Source organism: Macrobrachium nipponense, chromosome 38, assembly GCF_015104395.2.
Source record: "Macrobrachium nipponense isolate FS-2020 chromosome 38, ASM1510439v2, whole genome shotgun sequence".
Lineage (NCBI taxonomy): Eukaryota > Metazoa > Arthropoda > Malacostraca > Decapoda > Palaemonidae > Macrobrachium > Macrobrachium nipponense.
The window spans coordinates 2,948,724-2,968,723 of record NC_061098.1 but is presented as its reverse complement, the minus strand read 5'-3'; the positions used below and the strand labels follow the sequence as shown (position 1 = coordinate 2,968,723).

Here is a 20,000-nt window from a genome sequence, read left to right as displayed (position 1 = left end):
ACATATACAATGTTGCATAAGAAAATTGAAAACTCTCTCTCTCTCTCTCTCTCTCTCTCTCTCTCTCTCTCTCTCCTCTCTCTCCAGTTACAGCGATAATTAGATGATAGTGGGTGTCATTAGTTTTTTATTTTACATATACAAGTTGCATAAGAAATTGACTCTCTCTCTCTCTCTCTCTCTCTCTCTCTCTTCTCTCTCGTCTCTCTCTCTCTCATGTACGCGATAATTAATGCATAGTGGTGTATAAAAAATTCAGTTTATTTCATTATATATACAATGTTGCATAAGAAATTAAAAACTCTCTCTCTCTCTCCAGTTACAGCGACAGTTAGATTCATAGTGGTACAAAAAAATTCAATTTATTTATTTACATATACAATGTTACATAAGAAATTTAAAACTCTCTCTCTCTCTCTCTCTCCCTCTCTCTCTCTCTCTCTCTATACCGAAAATCCGAAAATTGGGAATGAATCCCTTTCGTTACGCGTCTGGAAAACGTTCCATCTTCTTCAACCTGATTCGGTGGAGTCTTCCTGACCTGGCAAAGGGTGATTATGGAAATCCAGAGAAAGTGGTTGGGAAGAAGAAGAAGTAAAAGGAAAAGGAGCAAGAATGAAGAGAAGAGTAAGAAGGAAGAAGAAGAAGAAGAAAAAGAAGAAGAAGAAGAAAGGAACACGAAGAAGAAGAGAGGAACACGAAGAAGAAGAAGAAGACGAAGAAGAAGAGAGGAATACGAAGAAGAAGAAGAAGTAGGAGATAGGAAGAAGAAGAAGGAATGTATAAGAAGAAGGAGAGAGGAGGAGGAGGAAGAAAAAGAGGAAGAGAAAGAAGAAGAGGTGAACCAGAAGAAGAAGGAGAGAGTAACAAGAAGAAGGAGAGAGGAAGAAGAAGAAGAAGAAGAGAGGAACACGAAGAAGAAGAGAGGAAGAAGAAGAAGACGAAGAAAAAGACAGGAATACGAAGAAGAAGAGGAAGTAGGATATAGGAAGAAGAAGAAGGAAGGTATAAGAAGGAGTGAGGATGAGGAGGAGGAAGAAAAAGAAGAAGAGAAAGAAGAAGAGGGGAACAAGAAGAAGAATAAGAAGAGAGTAACAAGAAGAAGAAGAAGAAGAAGAGAGTAACAAGAAGAAGGAGAGAGGAAGAAGAAGAAGAAGAAGAAGAAGAGAGGAACACGAAGAAGAAGAAGAGAGGAAGAAGAAGTATACGAAGAAGAAGAGAGGAAAACGAAGAAGAAGAAGAAGTAGGAGATAGGAAGAAGAAGAAGGAAGGTATAAGAAGAAGGAGAGAGGATGAGGAGGAGGAAGAAAAAGAAGAAAAATGGAACAAGAAGAAGAAGAAGAGAGTAACAAGAAGAAGAAGAGAGAAAGAAGAAGAGGACGAAGAAGAAGAGAGGAATACGAAGAAGAAGGAAGGTATAAGAAGAAGGAGAGAGGAGGAGGAGGAAGAAAAAGAAGAAGAAAAAGAAGAAGAGGGGAACAAGAAGAAGAAGAAGAAGAGAGTAACAAGAAGAAGGAGAGAGGAAGAAGAGGAGGAAGAAGAGAGGAACAAGAAGAAGAAAAATAAGTAGAAGAAGAGAGAAGGCAGGAGATGAAGAGAGGAAGAAGAAGAGGAATGAAAAATAAAGAAGAAAAGAGGAAGCAAGAGATGAAGAGAGGAGAAGAAGAAGAAGAAGAGAGAAGGCAGGAGATGAGAATAGAGGAAAAAGAAGTGGAAGGAAAGAGGAAGAAAGAAGAGAGCAAGCAAGAGATGAAGAGAGGAAAAAGAAGAAGAAGAAGAAGAAGAAGAAGAGAAGACGAAGCAGGATGCAAGAGAAGAAGAGGAGAGGATAGAAGAAAAAGGAAAGAAGGAAATAAGAAGAGAGGAAGCAGATGAAGAGAGGAAGTCGAAGAAGGAGAGAGAAAGAAAAAGAAAGAAAGAAGAAGAGAGGAAGAATAAGAAGGAAAGAAGAAGGAGAAGAAGCGATAGATAAATGTAATATATAATAAGAACAATAAAAGTAAATAACAAAGAAGAGTAGATTTCAGAGAGAATATATGAGAAAACTTAAATAAAAGTAGAATGAAGGAAGAAATGAGAAATAGGAACAAATGTAATAGAGAGAGAGAATAGAATGTTATGACTAAGAGAGAGAGAGAGAGAGAGAGAGAGAAGAGAGACCCTCAAACGAGGCTGTGGAGTATTATTGGTACAGGAGAGAGAGAGAGAGAGAGAGAGAGAGAGAGAGAGAGAGAGAAACGATGAGTATTAGACAGGAGAGAGAGAGAGAGAGATGAGAGAGAGGACGAGAGAGACCCTCTACGAGGCTGTGGAGTATTATTGGTTAGGGAGGAGTAAACAGATTTGAGCGAGAGAGAAGAGAGGAGAGAGGAGAGAGAGGAGAGAGAGACCCTCTACGAGGCTGTGGAGTATTATTGATACAGGAGAGAGAGAGAGAGAGAGAGAGAGAGAGAGAGAGAGAGAGAGAGAGAATAGAATATTGTGTCTAATAGAGAGAGAGAGAGAGAGAGAGAGAGAGAGAGAGAGAGAGAGATAGAATATTGTGTCTAATAGAAAGAGAGAGAGAGAGAGAGAGAGAGAGAGAGAGAGAGAGAGAGAGAGAGAGGAAAAAAAAAATCCACAAATGTAGCTTTGGAGTATTTTTGTTACCAGAGAGAGAGAGCGAGAGAGAAAGAGAGAGATCAATTTTTCAAATTTCACCCCACACAAACAGCTGATCAGAGGCACAATGTGTTTCAAACGTTTTTCCATATTGCGTCATGTTTTACTGGATTTCACAAAGTTCGTCGGACAGAACGTGTTGTGTGTGACAGTCACTCCGGCCTACGGCTTCAGTCATCGAACTCTGTAACTGTAGGTATGCCCACTTTTCCATTTTGGGTTATTTTTTTTTTTTTTCGTTTTTTTTTTTTTTTTAACAGGATCCTATGACAGACGTGGGCCTGTGTGATTTATGGGGAAATAAACCTTTTGTTGTAGTTTTCTGGACTATTTCCTGCAGTGTCTATTTCCTGACAGGAATGGGGAACGTAAATGAATATTCTCAGTTGTTAGTTTTTTGCCATGAAAATCTAGAAAAATATTCATTTAATTCATAAATTCTTATATCCCTCAACATTACTTTTTTTTGAAGTGAGGTATGCCTTACACACATGCCTATACTTGTATGCATATGTAAGCGAGATATGACTTGTGCATGTGTACATATGGCTTGTATTTTAATTTTTTTTTTTTCATTCTCTCTCCACTCTTTCTTTCGTAATTATTTATAACTGGTAATTTTACTCTCTTTACTGATATTTGTTGGTAAACATTTTAATACGATTTTGAAAGGTTTATATATATAAATATATATATATATATATATATATATATATATATATATATATATATATGTGTGTATGTGTGTGTGTGTGTGTGAGTATGTGGTGTAGTGTGCGTGTGTAATCTCTGTAACCTATGCTAAAACTACCACCAAACCGTTCATATCTTTTTAATTAACAACTTTCAAACCAAACCTGCTTAATCCATGTATATATATATATATATATATATATATAATATATATATATATATATATATGAGAAAAACACATATTATAAAATGCGTCTATGATATGTTTGCTATACGAATCTGATATATATTTTTCCATCACTAAAGTAACCCCCCCTAACAATTATTCTTTTCTTCCAAATATATCGCAAACATCTGATGATACCCTTTGCAAATCATTCCTATCAGAGGATCACCAAGGAAACGATGATTAAGGCCTGTTTCCATATTGTTTCCGCCTTTTAAACCTAATTAAGGAGAACTGGATTCCCGTAAAATTGAAACCAATCTGGCCATTCGTTTAGAAAATCAGTGACAGAATATTTCCTGTAAAAGAAATTGTTTAGTTTAGTATCAAAAGTAAGATATTGATGATAAAAGTTTATACATTTTATTTTTCAGTTTCAAAGGCAGGATATTTAGTACGCAAGAAATTACCTCGTTTAGTATGAAAATTAAAAATGTTTTTTTTACCCATTCAAAAATATTTATTAAATTCTGCACATTTTATTTTACAGTTTCAAGTATAAGGTTATATCATTTCTAACTATATCGTTCAGTGTTATAACTGAAGTTTGCATTTATCCCTTTGGAATATATTGATGAATTACATCTTTCAGGTTCAAGTTGTAAATACTTCCAACATTATACTATTTCAAAGCAGATTAATTACGCAGAATGGAGTAGATTTTGTAACTATAAACGTGACAAGTTCCAGTTGAACGTATATAAAAAAAAATTTATTGAAAGAGCAGGCTTCTATGCTGACATAGAAACTAACTCTTATATACCCATAAAAGCTATCTTTGAAAATGCATTCTGCATTGCGCATAAGTTGGCTGGAATACCTTAATTTTTCAATATAATTTTTCAGTTATTTCCTCTCGGGTAATACAATTTTAGACGTGTAAATCTGAATTTTTACTTTTTTTTATTTTGAGCTTATATCGATTTTGTATTATTCCGAACAACAGACCAATAATAATAATAATAATAATAATAATAATAATAATAATAATAATAATAATAATAATAATAATAATAATAATAATAATAATAATAATAATAATAATAATAATAATGATAATAATAATAACAATAATAATAATAATAATAATAACAATAATAATAACAATAATAATAGTGTACTGGTCTAATAATAATAATCATACAATCGTTTATTATGATTCATTCTAATAAATAAATTATTATTTACTCTTTTTCCGTTAAATAATTAGCGTTTTTATAAATAAAAAATCATATAAACATTTTAATTGCTTAAGTATTGCCATGTTCTCAAAATTTCTGACAATGATTGGTAATGAATGAAGTGTGTGTGTATATATATATATATGTATATATATATATATATATATATATATATATATATATATATATATATATACTATACTATATATATATATATATATATATATATATATATAAAGGACATTATTTATGCAGTCTTACAGGCCATTCTTACAAACAACCCACAACTAACCCAAGAGAAAAAAACCCACGTCCCCACTCCTATTTTTTTCCTTTTTTTTCTCTGATGGAGTTTTACAGGGTATGTGATATGGAGAGGCCGCTGGGGGTAGAAATCCTATGCCTATGTGTATCCGAGGCCTACGGTCTACCCTTACAACCCAACTGTAAACCACTAAACAGGAAAAAAACCACCTTTTTTTTCTTTTCTTTTCTTTTTTATTTAAAGAATGGAGGGTGTAATGTGTATATTACATGGAGAGGCCGCTGGGAGTGGATATCCAATATCCATTATGCATTCTAGGCTTATAACCCACCATTACAACCCCATCCACAACTCACCTAACTCCTAAAAAAGCGCCTCAGTGGCGTGGTTGGTATGGTGTTTGCGTCCCACCTCGATGGTCTCTGGTTCGATTCTCGGCCATTCCGTTGAGGAGTGAGAGATGTGTATTTCTGGTGATAGAAGTTCACTCTCGACGTGGTTCGGAAGTCACGTAAAGCCGTTGGTCCCGTTGCTGAATAACCACTGGTTCCATGCAACGTTAAAGCACCATACAAACAAACAAACAAACAATGACTCCTAAAAAAAAGCATACCATACCAATCCTCCCCCTCCTTTATAATGAATGGGCCGTATAAAGGATATATTCCATGCAGAGGCCGCTGGGGCTGGAAATCCAATGGCCAATACGCATCTCAGGGCTAATGATAACCACTCATAACTCCACCCACAAACTATCCACTCCACAAAAAAAAAAAAAAAAAAATCGCACCCAAATTTCACCATTATTATCATCTTTTTTTTTTGGTGGGGGACCAAAACTCCCTCCTCTCCCTCCCCCTGCGATACAATGAAACAGCCCGGCTTGGGGGGTGGGGGGTGGGGGGAAGTGAAATCGCTTATCCGTGAAATTTATAATAACCGCTCGGTCATGAAACAATATAGTTAGTCATTAATGAGACGAGCTGAAGCGTGACCGGAAATTCTCATAAAAAAGAAAAAAAAAATTATTCGCCATATTGAAACTGGGTCGGGGAGAGAGAGAGAGAGAGAGAGAGAGACCGAGAGAGAGAGAGAGAGAGAGTTCGCGCGTGTAGTTCCTCATTTATATGTTTTTCCTATTTTTTTTCAGGATTCTGCATTGCTTGCTCCTGAGTGTTATACAGGTATGTGTTGTAAATGGTTATGATTTAAAGTCATCTTGTTGTTTATGGGAAGTATGAAGCTGTGGGTGTATATATTTATATAAATATATATATATATATATATATATATATATATATATATATATATATATATATATATATTATATATATATATATATATATATATATATATATATATATATATATATATAATAGTGGCATTGCATCCTATTTAACAGGAATTGTCCATTTCCTTACAATAATAAGAATGATGATTGCCAATATTATTAATAATATTAATAATCATAATAATAACAAAGGATCTAATGAAACCAAGTAATTTTACTCTTTAAAGTACAAATAATTATTTTTAGGCAATAATAATAATAATAATAATAATAATAATAATAATAATAATAATAATAATAATAATAATAAAGTATCACTCATTGATGTCACAATACCATGGAACACCAGAGTTGACTAGAAAAAGAGAGGGAAAAAATGGATAAGTATCAAGACCTGAAAATGGAAATAAGAAGGATATGGGATATGCCAGTGGAAATTGTACCCATAATCATGGGAGCACTAGGCACGATCCCAAGAACCCTGAAAAGGAATCTGGAAAAACTAGACGCTGAAGTAGCTCCAGGACTCATGCAGAAGAGTGTGATCCTAGAAACGGAGCATAGTAACAAGAGTGATGGACTCCCAAGGAGGCAGGATGCAACCCGGAACCCCACACTATAAATACCACCCAGTTGAATTGGAGGACTGTGATAGAGCAAAAAAAAAAAAAAAATAAAATAATAATAATAATAATAATAATAATAATAATAATATTAGTAATAATAATAATAATAATAATAACACATACATTGCTAGCATTCAGTAATTTCACTACTTAAAGCACACGTAAGAACTATTTCATTGTATAATAATAATAATAATAATAATAATAATAATAATAATAATAATAATAATAATAATAATAATAATAATAATAATAACAAGAAATATAAAGTACAGGAGAGGGGATTAAACAACACAATAGAAGATGAAAAACAGAGGCTTAAGGCCAAAACACATAAGATCCAACGGTACATGAACAGGAATAAGGGATACCAACAGAACAAACTATTCGGAACCAACCAGAAAAGACTCTACAGCCAACTAAGAGGGGAAGCCAACCACCAAGAAATTCCTGAAGCCGAACCAAGTAAGAGACTCTGGGAAAACATATGGAGCAATCCAGTATCACACAACAAACATGCAACATGGCTCTAGGAAGTCAAGGCAGAAGAACCAGGGAGAATAAAACAAAGATTCACTGACATCACGACAGACACAGTCAGACACCAACTAAAGAAAATGCCAAACTGGAAAGACCCAGGTCCCGATGAAGTCCATGGATACTGGCTCAAAAACTTCAAGGCCCTACACCAAAGAATAGCAGAACAACTCCAGCATTGTATCATAAATCACCATGTGCCCAAATGGATGACCACAGGAAGAACATATTTAGTCCAGAAAGACAAGAGTAAGGAAAATATAGCCAGTAACTACAGGCCTATCACCTGCCTACCAATAATGTGGAAGTTACTAACAGGTATCATCAGCGAAAGGCTATACAACTACCTAAAGGAGACAAAAACCATCCCCCACCAACAGATAGACTGCAGAAGGAAGTGTAGAGGGGCACAAAAGACCAGCGCCTGATAAACAAAATGGTAATGAAAAACAATTAGAGAAGGAAAACCAACGTAAGCATGGAATGGATAGACTATAAGAAAGCCTTCGACATGGTACCACACACATGGCTAATAGAATGCCTGAAAATATATGGGGCAGAGGAAAACAAACACCATCAGCTTCCTCAAAAATACAATGCGCAACTGGAATACAATACTTAAAAGCTCTGGAATAAGACTAGCAGAGGTTAATATCAGGAGAGGGATCTTCCAGGGCGACTCACTGTCCCCACTACTCTTCGTAGTAGCCATGATTCCCATGACAAAAGTACTACAGAAGATGGATGCCGGGTACCAACTCAAGAAAAGACGCAACAGAATTAACCATCTGATGTTCATGGACAACATCAAGCTGTATGGTAAGAGCATCAAGGAAATAGATACCTTAATCCAGACTGTAAGGATTGTAACTGGGGACATCAGGATGGAGTTTGGGATAGAAAAATGCGCCTTAGTCAACATACAAAAGGGCAAAGTAACAAGGACTGAAGGGATAAAGCTACCAGATGGGAGCAACATCAAACACATAGATGAGACGGGATGCAAATACCTGGGAATAATGGAAGGAGAGGATATAAAACAGCAAGAGATGAAAGACATGATCAGAAAAGAATATATGCAGAGACTTAAGGCGATACTCAAGTCAAAACTCAACGCCGCAAATATGATAAAAGCCATAAACACATGGGCAGTACCAGTAATCAGATACAGCGCAGGAATAGTGGAATGGACGAAGGCAGAACTCCGCAACATAGACATGAAAACTAGGAAACATATGACAATACACAAAGCACTACACCCAAGAGAAAATACGGACAGACTATACATAACACGAAAGGAAGGAGGGAGAGGACTACTAAGCATAGAGGACTGCGTCAAACATCGAGAACAGAGCACTGGGGCAATATCTGAAAACCAGTGAAGACGAGTGGCTCAAGAGTGCATGGGAAGAAGGACTGATAAACGTAGACGAAGACCCAGAAGTATACAGAGACAGGAGAATGACAAACAGAACAGAGGAATGGCACAACAAACCAATGTACGTATAATACATGAGATAGAATAAAGAACTGGCCAGCGATGACACATGGCAATGGTTACAGAGGGGAGAGCTCAAGAAGGAAACTGAAGGAATGATAACAGCGGCACAAGATCAGGCCCTAAGAACCAGATATGTTCAAAGAACGATAGACGGAAATAACATCTCTCCCATATGTAGGAAGTGCAATACGAAAAATGAAACCATAAATCACATAGCAAGCGAATGTCCGGCACTTGCACAGAACCAGTACAAAAAGAGGCATGATTCAGCGGCAAAAGCCCTCCACTGGAACCTGTGCCAGAAACATCAGCTACCTTGCAGTAATAAGTGGTACGAACACCAACCTGAAGGAGTGATAGAAAACGATCAGGCAAAGATCCTCTGGGACTATGGTATCAGAACAGATAGGGTGATACGTGCAAATAGACCAGACGTGACGTTGACTGACAAAATCAAGAAGAAAGTATCACTCATTGATGTCGCAATACCATGGGACACCAGAGTTGAAGAGAAAGAGAGGGAAAAAATGGATAAGTATCAAGATCTGAAAACAGAAATAAGAAGGATATGGGATATGCCAGTGGAAATTGCGCCCATAATCATAGGAACACTAGGCACGATCCCAAGAGCCTTGAAAAGGAATCTAGAAAAACCTAGAGGCTAAAGTAGCTCCAGGACTCATGCAGAAGAGTGTGATCCTAGAAACGGCGCACATAGTAAGAAGAGTGATGGACTCCTAAGGAGGCAGGATGCAACCCGGAACCCCACACTATAAATACCACCCAGTCGAATTAGAGGACTGTGATAAACCAAAAAAAAAAAATAATAATAAGTCTTGTTGAACAAGACTTGTTGAAAAGAGGGTCTACTCCCAAGAAATAATAATAATAGCAATAATAATCATAATAACAATAATAATGGCATTGCGAGCACTTGGTAATTTCACTGTTCAAAGCACAAATGACAAAATAACTATATCCGGACGTTGTATAACTCATCTACTGGAAAGTTATGCAAATGAACTTCTGCATTTCGTTGCAAGAGTTTCGTCCGTTATTGCAATTCCAGGAACCTCCAGATTCGTGCTCGTTTTGGAATATTTTTTTCAAGCCATCCTGACTGGAAGTTGTTAGTTGTGAAATGGAAGTTAATTATGTTGTATGCGAGTTTATTTGCATTGTAAATGACATGTAAGTTTGGTAAAGTTGTGAAAAAGCTGATTTACATTTGTTCATGAGGTGAAACCCATGTTCTTCTCTCTCTCTCTCTCTCTCTCTCTCTCTCTCTCTCTCTCTCTCTATCTATCTATCTATCTATCTATCTGCAGGAATTATAGTGAATATGTATCACGATTATTATTATTATTATTATTATTATTATTATTATTATTATTATTATTATTATTATTATTATTATTATTAGGTATGACTGAAATAGAAGGAAAATACAGTATAAATAAAATAAAAACAATTCAAAGCACATAAGAAAAAGTAAAATAAACTTAAGTTATTAAATTTTATAAAAGTTTTAACTAATTTGGCCATCTGACATTCCAATAAACCTGCTTGGAACAACTATATAACATCCAATAACGCTATCATAAAATACAGATATTTCTGTGCATCACGTTTTATATTCATTTTTCTGTTATAATATGCTGTGAAAAAACAAGTTCAGTTTTAGGTATATCTTACAAAAAAAATCTTTTGTAAATTAATATGGATAACTAATATTTCTAGTAACTCATTTTCTGTAAATGGTTCAATTCATTTCTGGATAATGTTTTCCCTGACGTTGAAAACTTTCTTCACTCTTCTATTCCTTACATTTCCCAAACTGAGTCCGGAAATACGAATCGTTGAGGCCCACTGGGGAACCTCTCTCTCTCTCTCTCTCTCTCTCTCTCTCTCTCTCTCTCTCTCTGTGGATAATGTTTTCCCTAACATTTAAAACTAGCTTTGCTGTTTCAGCCTTTACATTCCCCAATGCTGAGCCAAGGAATACTAATCCTCGAGAGAACTTGAAACCTACTCTCTCTCTCTCTCTCTCTCTCTCTCTCTCTCTCTCTCTCTTATCTGCACAATCTTAAAGGAGCCATATCAAGTGATTGACAAGTAACTCGGATCCTTAAGGGTCCTCTGGCAAACAGCCCTCTCGACCTGCTGGTAATGGCTTCATTTGGGAGCTGAAATTATGTTGTAAGGGCAGGGTTTTTATTGGTAGTCGTCCAGCTGAGGAACAACTCCCCCCACCCCCCCCCCCCCCCCACCACTTCCCCCACCCCCACCCTCTCTTCCCCCTCTCTTTCCCCCCACTTCAGTGCTGTCTGCAACCATTACTTAGGCCGTAATGAGACAACTAGCGTCGCCTTCTTAATGCCTCTCCCTAATGAAGTTTATCTACGGCTGGGGGAGGGTTCGTTTTTGGAAGCTCTCTTAAGTTTTTCGGAGGTCATTCTTGTAGCTTGCTTTCGGGGGGGACAGCTATCTCTCTCTCTCTCTCTCTCTCTCTCTCTCTCTCTCTCTCACTACAGGGATTTTCTGTTTTCCTCTAAGGAGAAATCTTTCTCTCTCTCTTTCTCTCTCTCTCTCTCTCTCAATACAGGGATTTTCTCTTTTCCTCTAGGACATCTCTCTCTCTCTCATCTCTTCTCTCTCTCGTCTCTCTCTATCTCTCTCTCTCTTTCGACAGAAGTTACTGTCTCTCTAGAAGAAACTGCTCTCTCTCTCTCTCTCTCTCTCTCTCTCTCTCTCTCTCTCTCTCTCCTTTTTAGCTTCCCTAAAATGAAACTTTCCAAGAATGGTCAATAAGATATTGAAAGACTAATTTTTTTTATTAATATTTTAATCTCTGGATACTAATAACACTTTTGAAAAATCACAATATCCCATCAACGAATGAAGTGCCGTAGGAGTACCTCAATCAAATCCTTTATTGGCCTTCTGAGAGAGACAGAGAGAGACAGAGAGAGAGAGAGATTTCTTCTTAGAGAAACGGAAGTAACTTCTGCAGAGAGAGAGAGAGAGAGAGAGAGAGAGAGAGAGAGAGAGACCTGATGAGTTTTTTATTGCTAGAAGCGTTAGAGTTGCAGTATTGTTCTTTTAAATACAATTTCACGTTTCCATTAATCAAACCCATTCCGTCCTAAATGTTATTTTGATAATAATAATAATAATAATAATAATAATAATAATAATAATAATGATAATAATAATAATAATAATAATAAAATAAGCAAAGCGAATTATGCTTATTAGACTTTCAACCACACAGTATAATAAGAGTTTCAGTAACTTCATATTTCAGAGATTCATGAAGCTTCAGTTGCGTGTTTCCCTTTTGTATCGTCTCCGTCGAATTCCGTCTATAATTTGGCCGAATTATTCAGAGGTTATCGTGCAACTTCTAACTAGATTTTTCCGGCTAGTAATAATCTCCAGGTGAATTATTGCCAGCGGCGGCAATGTTGATATCTAACTAGGATTTTCTAGAGCTGCATCTATGCGCACTCACCAATGTAGACATACGTACATACATACATATGTACATATAAAGTGTATATATATATATATATATATATATATATATATATATTATATAATATATATATACACATATATGTGTGTATATATATATATATATATATATCTTATAATATATATATATATATATATATATATATATATATATATATATCTTCAGTTTTTGAAGACGAAATCCTGAAAATGTTTAGAGTTTTCTTCCCATTTTGGTCTTATATCACAAATAAAGATTTCGTTTGAAAAAAGAAAACTATATAATAATATTCCCACTGATCAGTAGGGAAGATTGAAAATATCTCAGTTTTTGAGTCGTATATTTCTAAAAAAGGCTTTGTATAAAAAATAATAAAGTTAATCGTTTTGAAATGGTACAAAAATATAAGGAGGATTAAAAACTATTTCAGTTTTTCGCGTCATAAAATGCTAAAGGAGTTGCAAAATTATAAATATATATATATATATATATATATATATATATATAATAATATATATATTATATATATAATATATATATATATTTATTTTATAATTTGCAACCTCCTTTAGCATTTTATGACGCGAAAAACTTTTTTGTGAAATAGTTTTTTAAAAATCCTCCTTATTATTTTTGTACCATTTCAAAACGATTAACTTTATTATTTTTTATACAAAGCCTTTTTAGAAATATACGACTCAAAAACTGAGATATTTTCAATCTTCCCTACTGATCAGTGGGAATATTATTATATAGTTTTCTTTTTTCAAAACGAAAATCTTTATTTGTGATATAAGACCAAAAATGGGAAGAAAACTCTAAACATTTTCAGGATTTCGTCTTCAAAAACTGAAGTATTTTGAATCTTCCTTTTTGAGCAAAAGGAATATTTTCGCATATTGTCTTATAATTTCAAAAAGATCTTTGTTTGTGATATAATGCAAAGAAAACCAAAGGAAAGTCTCTCAGCCACTTCAAAATCACTCCACATAACTCCAGAAGGTGGAAGGCTACTCCTACTTCTTAACCAAAGGTACGAGATGACTTAATTCAGCTCCTACTCCTTAACCAAGGGTACGAAATGACTTCATTCTGTCTCAGATGAGGACGCGGAAAAGAGGCCGGCCAAAAGGAGTAATGGTTCTCTTTATTCTTCCCAACAAGGGGGAAAAGGGGAAGGGGGGATAGGAGGGCGCCTGGGTTGGGGGGAATGAGGAGCTTTGAGAGAAATAGCTGAGGATCAACGTTAGTGATAGCTCTCCATTTAGGGTGACAAATAAGAGCGTCCTTTCGCTTCCGCCATAAATCTGGCTGGTGGTTCGTCTTCTCCTTTCCGTTTCGTTCTTGATTTTCTAGATTTTAAGTAAGTTTAGTGTTTTTTTTTTTTTTGTTCTTTTAAAGTTCTCAACTATTTAAAGAAAAGTTTTTAGGCGTGTTTAGTTTTTAGCTTTTGTTTGTGGGTCTAATGTAGCTGAGGGAAGACTTTGACAGTTGTGATAAACGTGGTTCTGTTTCCACACTCTTTTGTGTGAGTATATTTGGTGTCTGTTTTTTTAAAGGCTATTTCCACACTTTCTGTGTATGTTTGATGTTTCTCTCTTTTTTAAAAGGTCTGAAATATGTTGCGAAAGGTTTAGAAAGCCGTGATAAACTTGTTTCTGCTTCTACACTTTTGGGTGTAAGTGTGTCTGGTGTTTATCCTTTTTTAAAGGGCTAAAGTTGAAATAAAAATATTTTTGAAAGTCGTGATAAGCTTGATTCTCCTTCCACACTTTTCGTGCAAGTATGACTGTTTTTTTTTATTTACGTCTCAAGTATAATAGGGAAGCATTAAAAACCCTTGAAAAGGAAACCCTACGAAAACTTAAGGTATGTTATAATGACTCTTTTAGGTACCTGATGGGAATAGAAAGGTTTTCGAGAGTAAGTAGACACTTTGTTTCTTTAGGAATACCAACATTTGATGAATTAGTGAGAAAATGTATTGTAAGCTTGTTTCAAAGAGCAAAGAATTCAAAAAACCACTTAATTTGTGCAATTTTTAACAGTGATAGTTTTAAAAAATCATTAGTTTTTAAAGAGTGGTCTATTAGACCTTTTGTTTTATTCCTAATATATTTGTATATATATATAACTATTAATTTTATCGTAATATTTTGTATATGGCTCTACAGCTGAAATAAAGAATTTGAATTTGAATTTGAATTTGAATTATACAGAAGTCAAATGCTAAGGTTCTGGATAACCTGTCATTATCTGATCATTAGACACTGATGGGGTGTTCAGAAACTAACCCTTTGACTTTTGCATGATAAAAAGTGAACCTGTCTAATGTTTATGATTTTGTCTGGCTCTAAAGTATGTAAGGAAAGATATGAGTTCCTATAAAAAAATAAAAAATAAAAAACTTAATTGGACACTGACCCTTTGACATTTGCATAATAAAACGTAAACCTGTCTAATGTTTATGGTTTTGCCTTGGCTCTAAAGTATGTGAGGAAAGATTATGAGTTCCTAAAAGAAAAAAAAAAAAAAAAAAAAAAAAAAAAAAAAATTCATTAATTATTTTTCCTTTTCCCATTTTACGTTTTGTTATGCAGAGGCAATAGGTTAAGGTTTTAAGTGACCGCAGTCAGTGCCTGATGTTTTTAGGTTTTTTTTTTTAGTTGCAAAAAGATGTCAGTAAACATGAATTGCTTAAAGAACTTGACCCTACTGCTTTCCAAGTTTACGTTTTGATACGCGGAGATCAAAGGGCTGAAAAAATTTGAAGTGGCCAGTCAGTGCCTGGTATTTTTGAGACAGAAAAAAAAATTTGTAAGTAGAAATCATGAATTCCAGGACAAGCTCAGTTCTACTGCTTTCCAAGTTGCTTTCACGCTTCATACGGAGGCGACTTCAAACGAAGCGTCCAACATTCCCCGCGATGTCTCTCTTGTACTTTTCAAAACCATAGGTCGCTCTGCCGTCCTTTTTTTCCGAAGATTTTAAACCCTCCCACCCCCCACCCCCGCCCCCCCCCCCAACCCACACCACCACCAACCCCCTCCCCTCCAACATTGCATTCACGTAAAAGAATCCCCCGAGACCATTTTCAGTTGTCAGGGCGGCAGTGTGACAGCTTCATTTCCGGAAGTAAAAAAAAAAATAATAATGAAAAAGGAAAAAGGAGAAAGAGAGAGAGAGTTGAAAAGCCTTGTATTGCCGCTGACAGAGCCCTGAAGCGTTGCTGATATAGAACTTTCCCCTGGAGGCATACTCGCGCTGCGATTCGTAGTGGTGTTTTGATTTTACGTTTCTCCTGTAATTCAATTTCTTCCTTCTCTCTCGTTCTCTTCTCTCTCTCTCTCGCTTTCTTCTCTCTCTCTCTCTCTCTCTTTTTTTTCTTTATTGTGGAGGGGGGGGGGGTTTAGGGGAGGGAGGGTCAGGATGCTAGGAGGGGGAGGGCGGTTAAGGGGGGTTTGGGGGGTTTTCAGCGGGTACTGGTGGGGCTTTCCATTGAGATATTTGGAAACTTAAATTCTCTTAGTGAATAGTCATTCCATTCGTTATACGAATTTATCGCCCTATTTGGAAAGAGAAATTCCAGCATTAAATACCGTTATTTTTTTTTTTAGGCATTTCTGTTGCAGCATTATTACGAAAAATAATATCTACCAGAAAATGATGTTGCATCTTTTTTCTTTTTTTTTTTTTTTTTTAGATATTTACAAATTATTCGTTCCCATAACGAACAGTTATTCCAGTCTTTATAAGAAATCAAAGCCACTGTTCATAGAAATAAATTTGATAATTATTCAGGACTATTATAGTATTATCACAAAAATAATATATATTCAAAACTGTCAATTAACTTGGCTCTATTCCCACATTTTTTTTTTGTGTAAGTATGTTTGATGTTTCTATCTCTCTCTTTTTTTTTTTTTTTTTTTTTTTCTTTTTTTTTTTTTTTTTTTGAAGGTTTTCTTGTTATAATACGTGAAAACAAAAATATCTATTCATTACTGCACAATTTGGAACAATCTCCCTGGGATGTTGTAGTATAATAGGACTACCCTAGAGCAATTCACCTTCTCTATTTTGGTAAATTCACTAACATTTTTTATCTATTTTTTATTAATATGTTCATCTCTCTTCTGTAATAACCTATCTCTTCTTTCTGCATTTCCTGTTACCTTCTGTTCCTTCTTTCAAATGACCACCACATTCTTTGGAAGCTTGAATTTCAAGTCAGTGGCCCCTTTGGTGGGATTGTTCCATATTGACAGAGTTCATCTTCTGAATTAATAATAATAAAATAATAATAATAATAATAATAATAATAATAATAATAATAATAATAATAATAATAATAATAATAATAATAATGGAAAAGAAAATCCACCATAATATGTCTCTTTGATTTTATTTGTATTTTAAATAAGGTAAAACAGACATATTATTGTGGATTTTCTTTTCAATTTTATTTTATTAACTCTGTGACTATGAGGTTTCTTTGAATAATAATAATAATATAATAAAATAATAATAAAATAATAATAATAATAATAATAATAATAACTAATAATAATAATAATAATAATTTGAGATACAATGCGGGAGTTGTTCTGCTATTCGTGGGTGTAGGGCCGTTGAAGTTTTTTGAGCCAGTATCCATGGACTTCATCGGGCCACCTGGGGCTTTCCAGTTTGGCATTTTCTTTAGGTTGGTGTCTGACTGTGTCTTGTCGTGATCTCTGTGAAATCTTTGTTTTATTCTCCCTGTTCTTCTTCCTTGACTTCCTGGAGCCATGATGCATGTTTGTTTGTGCGATACCGGATTGCTCCATATTGTTTTCCCAGAGTCTCTTACTTGGTTCGGCTTCAGGAATTTCTGGGTGGTTGTCTTCCCCTCTTAGTTGGCTGTTTTATAGTCTTTTCTGGTTGGTTCCGAATAGTTTGTTCTGTTGGTATCCTCCTTATTCCTGTTCATACTGTACCGTTTGGATCTTATGTGCTTTGGCCTTAAGCCTCTGTGTTTTTTTACATCTTTTTCTATTTGTGTTGTTTAGTCCCCTCTCCTGTACTTTGTTGCTCGTTGAGTTCCTCCCATTGTTTTTTCTTGCTTCTTAGCCTTTTTTTCTGCCATCTCTTTCAGTTTACTTAAGTCAGATCTCACACCATGACTTGCTTTTCCAGGCGCCTTTTCCAAGGAGGTTGCTGTTTTGGTTTCTGTTGGGTTGTTTGTGCTGGTGGTGTGGTGTTCAAAGTTCCCATCAGTTCTTCTGACTACTAATCTTGCTCCTGCATATGTCAAGTTATTTGTTTCTGTGATACTGGTGGTCTGTATTATGCCCATTATTTCATGACCTCACTTGTTTTCTCCCTTTAGTACAAAAAGACAAGAGTAAGGGAAATATAGCCAGTAACTACAGGCCTATCACCTGCCTACAATAATGTGGAAGTTACTAACAGGATATCAGTAGAAAGGCTATACACTTACCTAGAGGAGACAAACACCAATCCCCACCAACAGAAAGGCTGTAGAAGGAAGTGTAGGGGCACAAAAAGACCAGCTCCTGATAGACAAAATGGTAATGAAGAACAGTAGGAGAAGGAAAACCAACCTAAGCATGGCCCAATGGATAGACTATAAGAAAGCCTTCGACATGATTTTACCACACACATGGCTAATAGAATGCCTGAAAATATATGGGGCAGAGGAAATACCCATCAGCTTCCTCAAAAATACAATGCGCAACTGGAATACAATACTTACAAGCTCTGGAATAAAAGACTAGCAGAGGTTTAACATCAGGAGAGGGATCTTCCAGGGCGACTCCACTGTCCCACTACTCTTCGTAGTAGCCATGATTCCCATGACAAAAGTACTACAGAAGATGGATGCCGGGTACCAACTCAAGAAAAGAGGTAACAGAATCAACCATCTGATGTTCATGGACGACATCAAGCTGTATGGTAAGAGCATCAAGGAAATAGATACCCTAATCCAGACTGTAAGGATTGTATCTGGGGACATCAGGATGGAGTTTGGAATAGAAAAAAAATGCGCCTTAGTCAACATACAAAAAGGCAAAAAAGTAACGAGATCTGAAGGGATAAAGCTACCAGATGGAGCAACAAAATCAAAACACATAGATGAGACAGGATACAAATACATGGGAAATAATGGAAGGAGGAGATAAAACACCAAGAGATGAAGGACAGATCAGGAAAGAATATATGCAGAGAACTCAAGGCGATACTCAAGTCAAAACTCAAACGCCGGAAATATGATAAAAGCCATAAACACATGGGCAGTGCCAGTAATCAGATACAGCGCAGGAATAGTGGAATGGACGAAGGCAGAACTCCGCAGCATAGATCAGAAAACCAGGAAACATATGACAATACACAAAGCACTACACCCAAGAGCAAATACGGACAGGACATACATAACACGAAAGGAAGGAGGGAGACACTACTAAGTATAGAGGACTGCGTCAACATCGAAAACAGAGAACTGGGTCAATATCTGAAAACCAGTGAAGACGAGTGGCTAAAGAGTGCATGGGAAGAAGGACTAATAAAAAGTAGACGAAACGACCCAGAAATATACAGAGACAGGAGAAAGACAGAAAGAACAGAGGACTGGCAAACAACAAACCAATGCACGGGCGGACAATACATGAGACAGACTAAAGAACTAGCCAGCGATGACAATTGGCAATGGCTACAGAGGGGAGAGCTAAAGAAGGAAACTGAAGGAATGATAACAGCGGCACAAGATCAGGCCCTAAGAACCAGATATGTTCAAAGTACGATAGACGGAAATAACATCTCTCCCATATGTAGGAAGTGCAATACGAAAAGTGAAACCATAAACCACATAGCAAGTGAATTGCCCCCCCCTGGCACTTGCACAGAACCAGTACAAAAAGAGGCATGATTCAGTGGCAAAAGCCCTCCATTGGAGCCTGTGGCAAGAAACATCAGCTACCTTGCAGTAATAAGTGGTACGAGCACCAACTGAAGGAGTTGATAGAAAAACGATCAGGCAAAGATCCTCTGGGGACTATGGTATCAGAACGGATAGGGTGATACGTGCAAACAGACCAGACGTGACGTTGATTGACAAAGTCCAAGAAGAAGTATCACTCATGATGTCGCAATACCATGGGACACCAGAGTTGAAGAGAAAGAGAGGGAAAACAAAAATTGGATAAGTATCAAGATCTGAAAATAGAAATAAGAAGGATATGGGGATATGCCAGTGGAAATCGTACCCATAATCATAGGAGCACTAGGCCACGATCCCAAGATCCCTGAAAAGGAATCTAGAAAAACTAGAGGCTGAAGTAGCTCCAGGACTCATGCAGAAAAGTGTTGATCCTAGAAACGGCACACATAGTAAGAAGAGTGATGGACTCCTAAGGAGGCAGGATGCAACCCGGAACCCCACACTATAAATACCACCCAGTCGAAAGTGGAGGACTGTGATAGAGCAAAAAAAATAAAATAAA

At 36.0% G+C, this 20,000-nt stretch overlaps 1 protein-coding gene across 1 annotated transcript in view; it reads right to left on the bottom strand.

Annotated features, from left to right (window-relative positions):
- Positions 1–20,000, bottom strand: part of LOC135209566 (uncharacterized) — a 180,561-nt gene that overhangs the window by 84,432 nt on the left and 76,129 nt on the right.